The sequence below is a fragment of the Lathyrus oleraceus genome, chromosome 3, assembly GCF_024323335.1.
Source record: "Lathyrus oleraceus cultivar Zhongwan6 chromosome 3, CAAS_Psat_ZW6_1.0, whole genome shotgun sequence".
Lineage (NCBI taxonomy): Eukaryota > Viridiplantae > Streptophyta > Magnoliopsida > Fabales > Fabaceae > Lathyrus > Lathyrus oleraceus.
The window spans coordinates 509,792,973-509,808,005 of record NC_066581.1 but is presented as its reverse complement, the minus strand read 5'-3'; positions in this window follow the sequence as shown (position 1 = coordinate 509,808,005).

The following is a 15,033-nucleotide window of genomic DNA, read 5'->3' as shown; positions in this document are numbered from 1 at the left end:
AAGTTTTCGTAACATGTTGCTTTCAAGCTTTAAGCCACTTTTTATAGAAAACGTTTTCGTCCCCCTTTTGCTGAGAATGTCACTAGAAGTGATTCCGAATTTTGCTTAAAGCTTTCGTCTTTTTTACTTCTACCGCTTCATCAATCTCTTTATATCCGACTTTTTTCTACTTCAAGCTTTATTTTTAGTATTTCCTGCTTTTAGTAAAAAAGAAAATGTTATAAGGTTGTAAGTAAATGTTAAACCTTTTAGGTTTTAGCTTTTTCCACTAAAAACATAGAAATGATGAAATTAAACAATCTTTGCAAATCAATAAATTTTTTGACAGGGGCTAATTTAGATGTGATGCAAAAGAATGAAAGGATGCTACCTATTTATAGCGGAGCCTCTGGCGGTTTTGAGTCTGTAAACCTTGCACAAAATCAATGGAGATTGTGCACAATGAAATTTAGAGTCAGATCTTTCCAAAAGTGGATGCCCAGTCTATTTGGTTAAACTCCAGTTGATTAGGTCATTAAGTCTTTATAGATCTTGATCAATTTTTTTATCAATGTGAGGATTTAATTGACTTGCATACGAAGTTTTAATCAGATTGGATTTGAAAAATAGCACACAAAGGTCCTCCAAATGATTGGATCAAAGCTCCAATTGATTGGGCTTATTCGAATTATCCTTCTTTGTGCTTTTTGGGCCTTGTGCTGGATTTGCTTTGACTTTCACACTTTTGCACCCCTACCCAACTTATTCACACCCCTTTCTAGAAAACACTAGAAAACTCATTTATTTTGATGAACAAAAATCAAACGCACTATTTTAAAGGATTAATTGGAGTTTTCTGATCATTCTTCTTTAAAATAGAGTTATACTTCAACTATCAATAATTCTTGAGAAAACCTCCCCCATTCTAGGGAGTTCCAACATAATGTGGCATGTCCTTCTTACGGATCGTTAGATACGAGAGGTTTTAAACCAACATAATTGTTTTTACGATCATTTTGTAACCTCATGGTCGTCTTCCTCGTGAGATACTTTCAAGAAGACTCAATCTTCTTCATTGGAAGAAGATTCTTTGATGGTTCTCTCTGAGGTTGACTCTTCTTCAAATTTTCTTCAATTTCTCCCCTCTTAGATTTTTTCTAAAATTCACAAACACTCGCATCTCTTGGTTTAAGAATTGGGTCAATTTTCTGATTCCAATTCTTAACTCCATTGAAAGTCTGATAAAGAAGGTCTTGTTACTCGAATAGACTAAGGGAGGCAAGTGAGATAGAGAAAAATCATTGAGCATAAGTCGTCATCCAAGTATGTGGATGCAGTGGCCAGCCGTGAAGGAACTAATGGCAGAGAGAAAGAAGCCAGTAAGGGAAAGCAGCAACATATTGTAGCCATTACTGGTGGAGGGCCTCAAGAAATTTCCCCATCAAAAGGAATGGTGAAAATAAAGTTTGTCGAACTGATGATCACCCATAAAAAAAGAAGGAGTGCCTCAGCCAAAGCTTCAGACATACCGATGCTTGGGTTCTGAGACAATGAGAAAGTTGGCGGAACCCCAAATTAAATCTTCCTCATGGTCATCACCGCCACATTAATTTTTTTTAATGTTTCATTGATACTTATTGATGGAGGTATCTCTTTCGAAATAATGTATTCAGAGCTATTCGAGAGACGGGCCTTAGGAAAGAGCATTTGCTGCCATACAAAGGATCAGACATGCAGGCATTTAACGACATGACCATTAGTCCATGGGGGTTCAGATAGACAAGCGTATCCATAGTAGAAGGGAAGGACATAAAAATAGTGGACTCGTAGTTCCTGGTGGTCCCCTATAAAAGTGTCTACAACTACTTCTTCGGGAGATCCTTTGTATCAACCCTTGACGTTGTGGCCTCACCAGTCCACCTCAAGCTCAAATTCCACAACCTTCAAGGTAAGTTGGTAACAATAAATGCCAACCTGGAGGGAGATAAAAGGATTTATAAATATCTCCAGCATGACCAGAGGAAAGCAAGGCCATTGAAATCAACATAGCCTCCATAATTGGCAAACTCAGGGCTTGAACATCCAACCTCCCAGAAAAGGCTAATCAGATAAGATGTGAAACATGGAGAATAAGCGGTGGCGAGCCTTCCTGGTTATGTTTTCAAATATGTATGATGCTATTTCTCATATATTTAAAATTTTCGCAAAGGTACGATGAACCCCCAAATGCTGATGAAAAATTGAGAGTTCAAAATATAAGTTCTTTGTGATTATGTAAGGTAACTATGAGTCTAGGGTACGACCGAAGGGATCGAAGTCCCAAAACAAAGCCTCATGAATGTTGTCACAAACTAGACATGTGTGTGACCACAATAATAAAAAAACCCCACAATTTAAAGCACATTGAAAAGAAAGTGGCAAGATCATAAAAATGAAATAACAATCCCTTCCCTCTCTGGTAGCTAGTCATTCAGGAGGTCGCGAAGGGTTAACTGCACGTCAATATCATACCACATTTTCACATGGAGGGGAGGGGGGGGGGGGGGGGGGGTTACCCAACTTTGGTCGGGCACAACCCTAGCGATATCCCATAAACTTTGAGGGAATACCTCGTAATTTTAGACAAAGCCTAAAGCAATGTACTCGGGACCAAGCACATAAACCTTCGTCAGGTAAAACCAACACCACATTTATTTCATTTCAGTTATAATTACAACACATGATATTACACAAAAAGTTTACTAATCCCTAATGGAGACGATCTTCCAACCTTTGAGAATTTGGTCCATCCGAATTTGCTTCCTCGAAACAAATATTTAATTGCAAAAATGCTCCACTTGCTACAAGGCATTCTCATAAGACTACAAAACAATCGTGATACTAGCTACAAAGTAATCAATTACAATTTGGCCAAATATCTATTCTCAATATGTAGGGCTTCTAGATCTCCCTGAATTGCATAAAGGAACACTTGAGTAGACAATAAAGTACCCCAGGTAGAGTTGCCTAATTGACTTGAGAGCCATGAAGATTGAGGTCACTGAAATCATCACATATCCCTGTAAGAGAAACAAAAGTCTTATGTATTTCTTGTAGGTACATATCCTGTTGGAATGTCAAGAAAATAATACTTTCCTCTAGTCACTACTTCTACTTGCGTTTCTGGTCAAACAAGAAAGCATCCAAACAATCGTCCCCACCAATGGCTAGAGCAGCAAAAGCACGTCGGATATATCACGCAAAAGTTGATAGGTTTTCATCAATAGCTCACCTAGTCACTCAAGCAAAATAAAGTTAATCTTCTTTCGAGGTAGATGCTTGATGTTCTTTCAAAGGATCTGATGCATGCAACGACCTTTGGGGGTCATTCCAAACACCGACACCCCTATCAGACCCGGAGGTGGAAAGAACCATGGCCAACCTCAAAGCATTTGAAGTTCCCACTGCAATCTAAGATGGTTGAATTCCCTATTTTAATATGTGTAACTCCTTTTCATCCTTCATTAAGTCTATAAATAATGATTACCAAAGTAAGCACATTACAAATAATTAAGTTGACGATAGAAATCCAAAGTACATTTGTAGTTCACCAATGATAACTCTTCTCTCCTTTTTGGTGCGAGCATATATTAGCATACAGGTTTTGATAAGTCGTTTCAAGCACTTCCTTGAAGATTCATCCCGAACCCCCAAAGTAACCTAACTATTTGACGAAACTCACTAGCCGTTTCTTTAAATACATATCATCTTGAGATAGGTCGTCTTTCTTATAGACATATAATACATTCCCCATAACTAATTGACCCTTGTTCCAATACTTGGGAAACAGGTCGGTACACCTGTCTTCCACTCCATTTCCTAGAATGCATATTGTTGAATGAGGCTCATACCAGACCAGGAAGAATCAATCTTTAAAATTCTTCTAGATCTCTGAAAATGCCCCGAAATTAGGAACAAATTGATTAGATTAATCAAACCATGTGATAAGTGGTTTTTACATCGTTATTTCTAGTAGTTTTCTTTTAGTATTTTACCGCATTTTGTTTGATTTCCTTTGATTTGTCATAGTTTATGCTTTGGTTTATGTTTTATTGTGAATTACAAGGTCTAATGAGCTTCCAGAAAAAAAGGATCAAAGGCAAGCGAAATAGAACAAAAACGACAATTTTTGCAATGTCTCCAATGCATAAGTCAGGGAGTTGCTACGGCTACCCGCATCACCTGCTATGATCCGTAGAAACATGGACCCTAGCCCCCTTATTTGTTGATTTTTTGGAGCAAAAAGGCAGCGACCTGCTACGGTCACCTGTAGCAGCGAGGTGAGAGAAACTCCATATTTTTGTTTTGCTTCCTTTATTAGAAAGATCTCATATTGATTGTGGATCTTAGGCTTGACTGAATATGAATCAAATATGAACATTTGAATTAAACCAAGGATATTTTTCACTTTTATTTTCCCCCTATACAACTCATAACATGTTTTGAGTTTATGGTTCCTAGCTTTTCTATTTCTTCTCCTAGTTCCAAGTTTCTATTTTTCTACTTTTTTTCTTTGTATCTCAAATATCCAAGGAGGCAATTTGTGGAACAAGTTTATAATTCAATTCAGGTTTTCTATTCATTCTCTCTATATTCCCCACCTATTTTGTTTTATTGTTATGAGTTTGATGATGAATATCTTTGTGGTTGTGTTTACCCTCACCATGAGTGAGTATTTAGGGACTAGGGGTTATGGGGATTGTTTTATGGCCTATCATATGATATGTTACTATCAATTACGAGAATTTTAATTAAAATTATTTTATAATCTGAGTGCATGCATTCCAACTTCGTTACAAAAGTAAGTGGTTCTCAGGTATCGACTGTAGTCTGAAAGGATACATGTCGATTCTGAAGCGCAAATTTTTAAACAACCTAATCTAGACGATGCGGAAGCCGACGGGAGAATTTGAGAAAACATATAGCTAGGAAAAATTAATGACTCATCGAATAATAATCTGGACAATGCGAAAGCCAACAAATTATTCGTCGATGACATGGTCAATGCACCAACGAAAGTAGGTAGTACCCAATTTTATCTATTTGCTATAACTTATGTAAAATACTCGTAATAGATGTGACAAGGATTGTATGATTGTGTTAGAAACACGAACTGTAACCCCGAGTCCTGTTTGCCCTAATTTGGTACTTAAGTGATTTTTCTACTATTTCTATTTAATTGCTTTTTTATTCAAGTTGTTTGCTAAAAAATCTTTTTTTATTTCTCTAGATATACACCGATAGGATAAGCATTCGATAATTAAACCATTGGTCCTTTTGGTTCGATATCTATTTTATTACTTCACAAAAGTCGTGTACTTGCAGTTGCATCACCATGGTCCGCATCCGAGTCGCTGAATTACGTTGAACTTTAAAGAGATGGAATAAAAGGGACAACTTGGGTTTCCCCTTCAGACATTCGCACTAAGAATGAAAGACTTTAACATATTCCCAACTCGCAGGATGCAATTGCGACGGGACAACCATCAAGTCGTTCAAAACTTATACCTCAAAGTAGTTAAAAGGCAGTCGAAAACCCAAGATCAAGAAGGTATACTTGTAGAAATGACTGGCATATTCACAATACTCGCTACAAATTCTCTTGTCTTCATCAAGAATTAAGACATCACAATCTAAAGATGGGCCTACATCCATCAATTCTCCTTCAAGACTACCAGTTCGAACAAAGACGGAGGTGGTTGAAGAAGAATTTAAATCGACCCAAGAGGTGGAAGTATCTTCTTTTGATTTTTGACTCATAGTGTACCTTACTTTCTTCAAGTAAAAGAAGGAAAGTGTTGTAGAAAATGAATATAACAATGAAGTGGAAAGAACGTCTCAAAGAAATATGAAATTGATCCCTCAAGAATCATATCATGACTCACTAAAAGGAATAAATCATATCGACGCGTCAGATCACCTCTGCGAAACACTTAAGTATTTCAGTTTTCAAAGATTATTATTCGGGAAGCTATGAAAATAAATTCAAATCCTGGAGTGCATTAAAGGCACAAAATCCTAAAAAAAACAATGTCTTCTTTTGGTTTTCCGCCTAAGCCGAAAAAATGTTTGTCAAGCGAAGCAAATACGACAAACCCTTGCACTAGAATGGTCATCCGCCGACCATCCAAAAGAAGTCATGATTTGTTCGGATTGCTCGCAACAAAAAGAAATTACCCTATAAAAAAATACAGGTGATCCAGCGCCAGGTTTCATCCAATGGATCTACACATCCCACGCTTGAGAAATAGTCGGTTGTTATAACCGCTCCATTATATAAAGGGACACACACTAGTTTCAGGTACACAATTTCAAATTCAAACTTCATTCACTCATATCTTTCAGTGAGTGACTTGAGCATTGGAGTGATAATCTTACAAATCAGTTTGTATATGTAACACTCTAAACCCCACACATGATATTATCATGGAATTTGATTAAACATAATACAACCACTCAGGGTGTCACACACAATAAACACATAACCTGCTCCGTAACATGGGTTATAAAAGAATAGTTTAATACACACATTTGTACTTGAGATGTTTACACGACATCCAACTCATCTGATATGTATCACATACACATATAATAAGACATTCAAACCCTATCATCGCATACTCATCCAGATGTTTAAATTGTCATCGCAACAAAATCATTAATAATTAAATTAACAACAATATTGCAACTCACAACATTTAATCTCATAAACGTTAACTTCATAACATAAGCAAAAAAGAGTTCGTAACAATTAACTCAAAACAACTTAGAAATCTCAACAACGTAAGTAGTCTTTAATTCAATCGTTCTATAACTAATTATGATATTGTAATAGAACAATCATTTCTATATATATATCAGCAAATTTAATTTTCCTTTAATAATATAGTTTAAAATTTGGCGACCATATATAATCGAATTTTGAACTCCGCCCTTGAAAATACATTAATACTAAAGCTAGGATTATACCAACATGCTAACATTTTTAAACCCTTTGATACTTACGTTGATGTGTGGAGTAAAACAAAATAGCAATAATAATGCATATGTATAATAACCATTCTTTTGAAATAAATAAGAGTAAAAGCAACCGATGTCCAATGAACACAATTTGTAGTTCTAGAACAAAGGTGTAGAAAATTCAAAAGTCTCCATAGATTTCAAAGTTGACCTTGTTATTAATTATTTATCCTCAACTCTAGTGTGTTGTTGGACGCATAGAGATACCTTGAGAATGGTCATTTGCTTTTATGATTGGTCACTTGAAATTAAGAGGTTCCTTGTTTTATAAGCCAAAGTATTTGTCAACCACGATACCCAAACTTTGCCAAAAGATAGTAGTAATATAGCAGCCATTTCACTGCCTTTAAATTTTTTTATAAAAAGTGGAATATTACACGTATAGTATACATAAATAAATATATAACTAAAAGGTGGAATATTACACGTATAGTATACATAGATAAATATATAATTGATGATCGTTTGAGACATTATTTATGGTGTATATACATAGTGGGTATGGTGTAGCTATAGATGTAGTGTAAAAGTAGAAGTAAAAGAAATACGTCATTGTATTTGTTCTAGAGTGCCAAACGGTCTACAAGACCGACTCAATCACGAAGGTGGACCTTACTAACACATTACAGTATAGAGTGTCTTTTTCCTTCATTTAGAATCATATGATCGACGTTCAAAGCTCAAGCACACTTCACTGACAGACAAACTCGGAGACAATTGCAACAATCTCTCGAAATATAGGTGTGACGTTGAGTCAAACTCAACTACGATTCAATATATATTTATCGAATTTCACCTCAATCTTTTACTAACTTGAGGGTCAGAAGATGGTCAGTTAACTTCTTTTTTAAATAGATGTCTAAAAAGAAAATCAATTTTTTAGATTCATTCAATAATTAATGTATCTGATCCATATATAGACCAAATACATCAATCATTCCATGAATCTAGAAATTGAAATTCCTCTTATAATAAGGACCAGTGAGAGTAGTATCCATTAAGATCCATGAGCAATCCACTTATGGATTTGAGGATAGTTAAATCATATGAGGGATAACTAACTGTGCTTTATGTTACTAATCATGGTGACCATGGGCCAGGACGATGTCTTGCAAATTATTATAAACTAGGGGGAGTTCGTGTGACATTATGTATGGAAAGTTTTTCCACCAAATTGGGCTCGAGAAAAAAATTGTACCATACTTAGGGATATATTCAAAGGGTTTCAACATAATAGTAACCCGTCCTTGGGGATTTGTGGAATTACTCGTAACATTGGATAAGGAAGTTTATATCAGTTCGTATACGTAACACCCTAAACCCCGCACATGAAATTATCATGGAATTTGATTAAACATAATACAACCACTCAGGGTGTCACACACAATAAACACATAACCTGCTCCATAACACGGGTTACAAAAGAATAGTTTAATACACACATTTGTACTTGGGATGTTTACACAACATCCAACTCATCTGATATGTATCACATACGCATATAATAAGACATTCAAACCCTATCATCGCATACTCATCCAGATGTTGAAGGTGTCATCGCAACAGAATCATTTATAATTAAATTAACAACAATATTGCAACTCACAACATTTAGTCTCATAAACGTTAACTTCATAACATAAGCAAAAAGAGTTCGTAACAGTCAACTCAAAACAACTTAGAAATCTCAACAACGTAAGTAGTCTTTAATTCAAACATAAACGACATAAGAATCAATTCAAGTGGTTATCCCCCAACCCGGTGTTACATGATCAGATCAAGATACCACTAGTCAAAGCAATAAACTAAAGAAGTAACTCCAAAAGCTATCTTCTACTTACTTCAACAATGTTACTCCTAAGTATCTGCATGATGCTCATGTAAAGGCAATATACAAACAAAAGGGGTGAGAAATCACATTCAATAATAATAGGCATATACTGCAATAAGGATACCAACACATAATATAATTTACACAATCTCAAATCACAGTATATTAATTACATTCTCACACCAACTCATAAATCATAACTCATTCACATACCAATCAAACACCAATTACACACTACATCAATATTATATAAATTTATCTCATTATGCATCTCATACTAAAAAATAAACTCTATGCATGTGGTACAAACTCATAAATGGTTCACTCAGGAACCTGATCCCCTCTCTGATCCCATGAGCCCTCTGTTTGAGCTCCAAACCCCCTCTTTGAGCTTTGGATGAGCCATTAGTCCCCTCTCTGAACTAGCAACCTACCTCTTTACACAACTCAACATGAATGCATGAACATGTCATTAAATCAATGCATCAAGACCCCTCTTTGATCCTAACATAAATGCATTGACAACTCAACTAATCCCCTATCTAGATTACCACACCGCAATAATTCACATATGCACAACATCATATAATTCAGTGCAACTCAAGTATTACAATCAATATCCTTAATTAGATCATTACTCATACATGCAACAACACAATAGTCATAAATGTCATCTTAAAATATAATGACATTGTCACACTCTCAATTCGCACGACAATATCATTCATCATACTCAACAATTAATCCATATCACGACATCCCTAAACAACAACAAACAGCAGCAACTCAACAAATGTAAATTCATAAGCATTTATTCATGTTACTCCATCAAAACAATAACCCATCAACGTATAAACACATCTATTTGCTAATCGATCATACAAGTAATCACAAAAATTGTCATATTAAGCACATTACTACCTCTCATCTATCTTACCAAACACTACCATGACATAGCCTTGAGCATTAGCTTTCTAACGCTTTAAAGGACACGTCATTTGGACCTACGAATCATAATTTTGTAAGGTAACTACACATATGATTTTCGTCAATTATAATGGTCATCCCCTAACATTCGCCTTTGAAAACATTACCATTGATAGTATTTCTGATTATCTTTCCAACGCTTCGAACGATGTCTCATTTGGACTTACAGAACAAAAGCTACGACCTTTTTAGTTTTACCTTAAAAAAGTTTCCTGTCAGCCTACGGTAATCGACTACCAATATGTGGTAATCGGTTACCGACCCGAAAAATTCCAAAAATAAATTAATTTTTAAGCTGGTAATCAATTACCATTAAGTGGTAATCGATTATCACAGAACCCATGATGAAAATACTCAATTTTGGGCATCAAATCCCTTCGAAAACCCCATCCAAACATGTCCTAACATACCCAAACAACTTATTTCAAATTTCTAACATAGTAAACCAACTTGCTACTATAATATATTCACCAATTAACATCAAGTTAACAGTTTAATAAGCCTACTCATAGATTCCTATATTTTTACAACTCCCTAAAACCTTTAAACACCATCAATGGTGGAAAATACTTGAACACACCGAAATATAATTTCATTCATACATTGACACAAGAAATTCAACACTCATAACAACATAAAATAAAAAAGGATCTTCAAATTCAGAACTCTGAACAAATCAATTAATCATATTGGGAGGTTAAGGACTCATCAGCCCTACCCCTCATGCATAAGCCCTTTTTATAAAAAATTATTCTCCCCCCTTACCTTAGAATTTTCCAGCAAAATTCTTCCAAGCTCTATCAATGATGCTCTCCTTATGCCTTCTCTTGCTCTTTATCTTGCCCTAACCTCTTTTTCCTCTTTTCTCCCAAAATTCTATGTACTGCTCCACTCCCTCCTTATAATTCTCTTTTTACACTAAAAACATTATCTCCTAATTAGGATATTCCTACTTTGCCGTTAATTTTCTCTCTAATCCCCACCTTACTCTCAATATCCCTACAACTTCTATTTTATTTTATATTTTTATTTTATTTAAATAATAAAATCAAAATATTATTTCAAATAATAAACTAATTCTAATTATGCCTTGTAACTCTAATTACCCTACACACCCTATTATCAGGTCACACACCCTCACTCTCACCCACATTTATTTAATCACCCATGCATAATAATCAAATAGTTACACAAAATTATAATTAAATTTAAATAAAATAATTTTACTAAAGCTGGGGTGTTATAATATATGTTCAATTCCGAGTTGTTCTGTGAAAATTCATCAAAAATTGAGTTTTAGGAAAACTAACCCTAGTAGACTTAGTGGAACTTCTATTCTCAATACATCCTAAATGAAATACCATAACACTAAATATGAAGTTGTGACAACATGCACAAACTTAGAGTGATCTAAGCACTCTCACAAAGCTCTATAGAACAACCTAAACACAACTATCATCCAATAAAAATGGAAGCTTTGCGAGGCCAAATCTTCTGCACAACATCATTAGACGTTAATGTTGCTATTTTTTATGTACATTATAGGAAACAACATCTAAATAAGAGCACAAACTAGAAAGACCTTTTTCTGTCGAGGACAGGAAGAAGATTGATAGATGTTGGTATAGAGTTAGAGTATCGGGTTTTTATTATCGTCTCCACAGGGATTGTGTGATATCGCCGTCGTTCGACAGTTGTTTAATTCTTAACTTATAGTAACAAGGGGGTTTTAGTTTTTAGTCACGGTAGCTTGCATAAAAAGTAAGAAATTGCGGTAAAAGTTTTGGTTTTAACGATTTGAGAAATATTGTCAAAGTTAGGGTTCGACGATCACTTTGCATGCATATGTTCGATCAACAAAACTCATAAACTCCTTTAGATGATAAACACATCCACAAAGTCCTCCCAATGTGTTTATCTCTAACACACATTGTGGGTTTTCCCATTTTAATCCATTGTTGATCTCTCACCCAATCTATCAAAATGACAACTTTTAGGTTTAACTTTATTAGTGAACAAACTCATTCATTACTATCTCTAGCTAACAAACAAGGATGGATGAAAACCTAGGTCAAGAGTTGGAAAACATCTCTCGATCATAAACCAACACAAAGAGTTATCAATAAAACAAGGTTTTCACCATATATTCATCATCAAAGAGTTTACAAATGAAGATCATCCCATATACATACAAAGCTTATGATCATCTACATCTAACCTTGACAAAATGAAGGACTTAGCTACTCATTTTCATGGTAGCTTGCTCAACAAGATTCGGAAGAAGGTTGATCAACATCCGAGTCGAAGAATCGAGATTGGATGGGAATCCACCTTCTTTTTGTGAAATATTGTTAAGAGATGAAGAAAATGAGAAAAATGGGTTTCTAGGTTACAAAAATATGATCCCAAGAAAATGCTGAGAAATATCTAAGTTCAAAAGTTGTGTCCTTTCCAAAAAGTAGCCCCTGCTACCTATAGTACTGGTTACTGAGTTGTCATGCTCGCTAGGCGAGTAGAATGGTTCGCCTAGGGAGCCCCAAAATAACCACCAGAAGTGCCTGCGCCCAGAGAAATCATCCAAGTCCAGAATGCATACGTTCGCTAGGCGAAGCCCACGCTTCCTCCTTCCATCAAGCGAGTTTAGATGGTTTTGCTACTGGAATTGCTCGCTGGGAGCTCGTTGGATGTTCTCCTAGCGAATGTTGATGATTTTTCCACTGGAAGTGTTCGCTACTTCCCTCGCCACAACGAGTTTTGACATTTTGCTACTGTAAAATTCTGGGAATGTTCCCTGGCAGCTCGCTGAGTGCTCGCCTAGCGAACACCTCGCTGCCTCACTCGCCTAGCGAGCTTGCTGATGTTTGCTTTCTTTCTTGGTTCCTTTGCCATCTTTCTTGTGCCTTCGTTTTCTACTCTTTCATGCCTAATTCCTGCACAATAACACACAAATTAAAGGTACCAAGATCATTTCACATAGTATTGCAAATCAACAAAAGCAAGGGCGGTTTCGAACACTTTCTCGACAAAAAGGAGTGAAAGATACCCACATTTGATAGCTCAAATAAGCATTTTTTGGCATCTAACAACTCTCCCCAACTAGATTCTTACTTGCCCTCAAGCAAAGTATGTCTCTTGAAGGACAAAAGGATTTGCTTAAAGAAAAAGGTTTCTCCGAAATCGGATAAAATGGCTCAAACACAAGAGAATCAACCAGACCCAAGTTCCCACTGGTTAGAATAACATAATACACAAGAACTAAAGCCTTAAAGCAATGCAAAACATGTAACAATCCACAACAATGTTATCCTGAATGAATCACCCTATCTCTCCTCTTCGAATAAGGATTGAAGAAATTACGCGTTTGCAACCGCGGGGACAATTTCACTCTCCAACAAACAATGCAGAAATCAAATCAATTCATACAATGTCTAACAATTATAAATGGAAATGCGGAAGCACGAAGATCACTAAGGTCTTTTTCGATTGTAGCTTGGTCAGGTTTACAAACAAGGGTCATTTCTAAGGCCATTGAAAACGAACTTGTCGATGCAAAAGAGACATTCACTGTACAAGCTATTCACACATCTCAACTTCGTTCCACTTGTTTCTCATTTGAAACCTTCACAACTCTTATTTCACAACTCAATTTTGTTTTTCATTATTTTTCTTCCAAGCAAGTATTCATTTTCATTTTTCTATTTTTTTTCTTTTTCTTTTCACATTGTATACACAAACAGATGTTTCTCTTTTCTTATTTTTTTTCAATGCTTGCTCGGTTATTCAAGAGTTGTGGCACTTACCGATTCTCATTTTCGTTCTCCCCAACTTATCTTTTACTCACCCTAAGTGAATGCTCTTGACTTTTTATGGCAAAAGAACAATTATCAAAAATTTCAGGGTTTCAAGAAAACAGATTTTGACATCTCGCCTTATTTCAAGCAGAGATTCAACTGTTTAAGCTCAAAGGGGTTCACGAATACTCTCTGCTCACGGGTAATTTGTATTTAGAACTGATTGTGCTCGAAAGAAAACAAGCGCCTTGATCATTTCTAATTGCTTCCATAAATTCACAATAATAAAAGACAAAGCATGATTCAAATGAATCAACAAAGTTTATTAGAATCCAACATTTTAGTGTACAATGGAGGTTTCCTCACAATTTGTGGTTTTAAGTCCTAGATGAATCATTCATTCAATTATGTTGCAAAAAGAACAATATTCAATTACGAAAAGAGTAAAGTTCTTAATGCATTCTAAAATTCTAACCGGAGGTAACCATGTACCTTAGCATTATTCGCTTGTTTATTTTTATCATCGCCATCCAAGCTCGGATGCACCTTCATTGGATACTTCTTTGAGGAGCAACCAATCTAGAAGGTTTGACCCTCAACAACAAAAAATTTGTTAAAACAAAATAAATTAAACGAAACACAATAATTTAAAACATAAAAAAAAAACTATTACTTCAAAATGTTACAAATGTGCGTGGGGGACAAAACACCACAAAAGAACATAACCAAAACCAAAATACTAAATATCTGAAAATACAATAAAATAAAACATAACATGAAAAATAAAACTTAGTCCTCATAGGACTCAGAACTCTCATCACTACCGGCCTCAGAACCGGAACCATCCTCATCATCACCATCATCATCATCAGCGCCACCATAAGTATCAGCACCAGAAGCACCAGCACCCGCCCCCTCTCCGAAAACAGGCCTGTCCACAGGCCAGCTAGCATGCTGCAAGAACTGCTCACACGTCATCATCGGATGCTCTCCGGAAGGGTCACGCACCTGCAACTGTAACAACTGCATAGAATCGTGAATATCAATCATGGCGCGCTGAGTCGCCGCCATCCAATCCCAATTATAATTACAGACAGCCTGCTGGAAAGGATCAAATCCCTGAGCAAAAACACCAGGACCATCAGAAGCCCCGGTATCACCAGCAGCTGCACTACTCCTGAAGTTCTTTGGCTTGCAATACTTGGCCACATATCTATCATCGATAGCCGACGGAATCCTCACTTGGCTGCGGGAGGGTAGCTTCACCCTCGACTATTGGCACAAAGCCATGATGAGACAAGGGAAAGCAAGGGGGCAGTTAACTCGTGCCCCCGACTTCAGCCCGCTCTCAACCACGGACTTCATCTCTAAAGCAATGATTCTCGC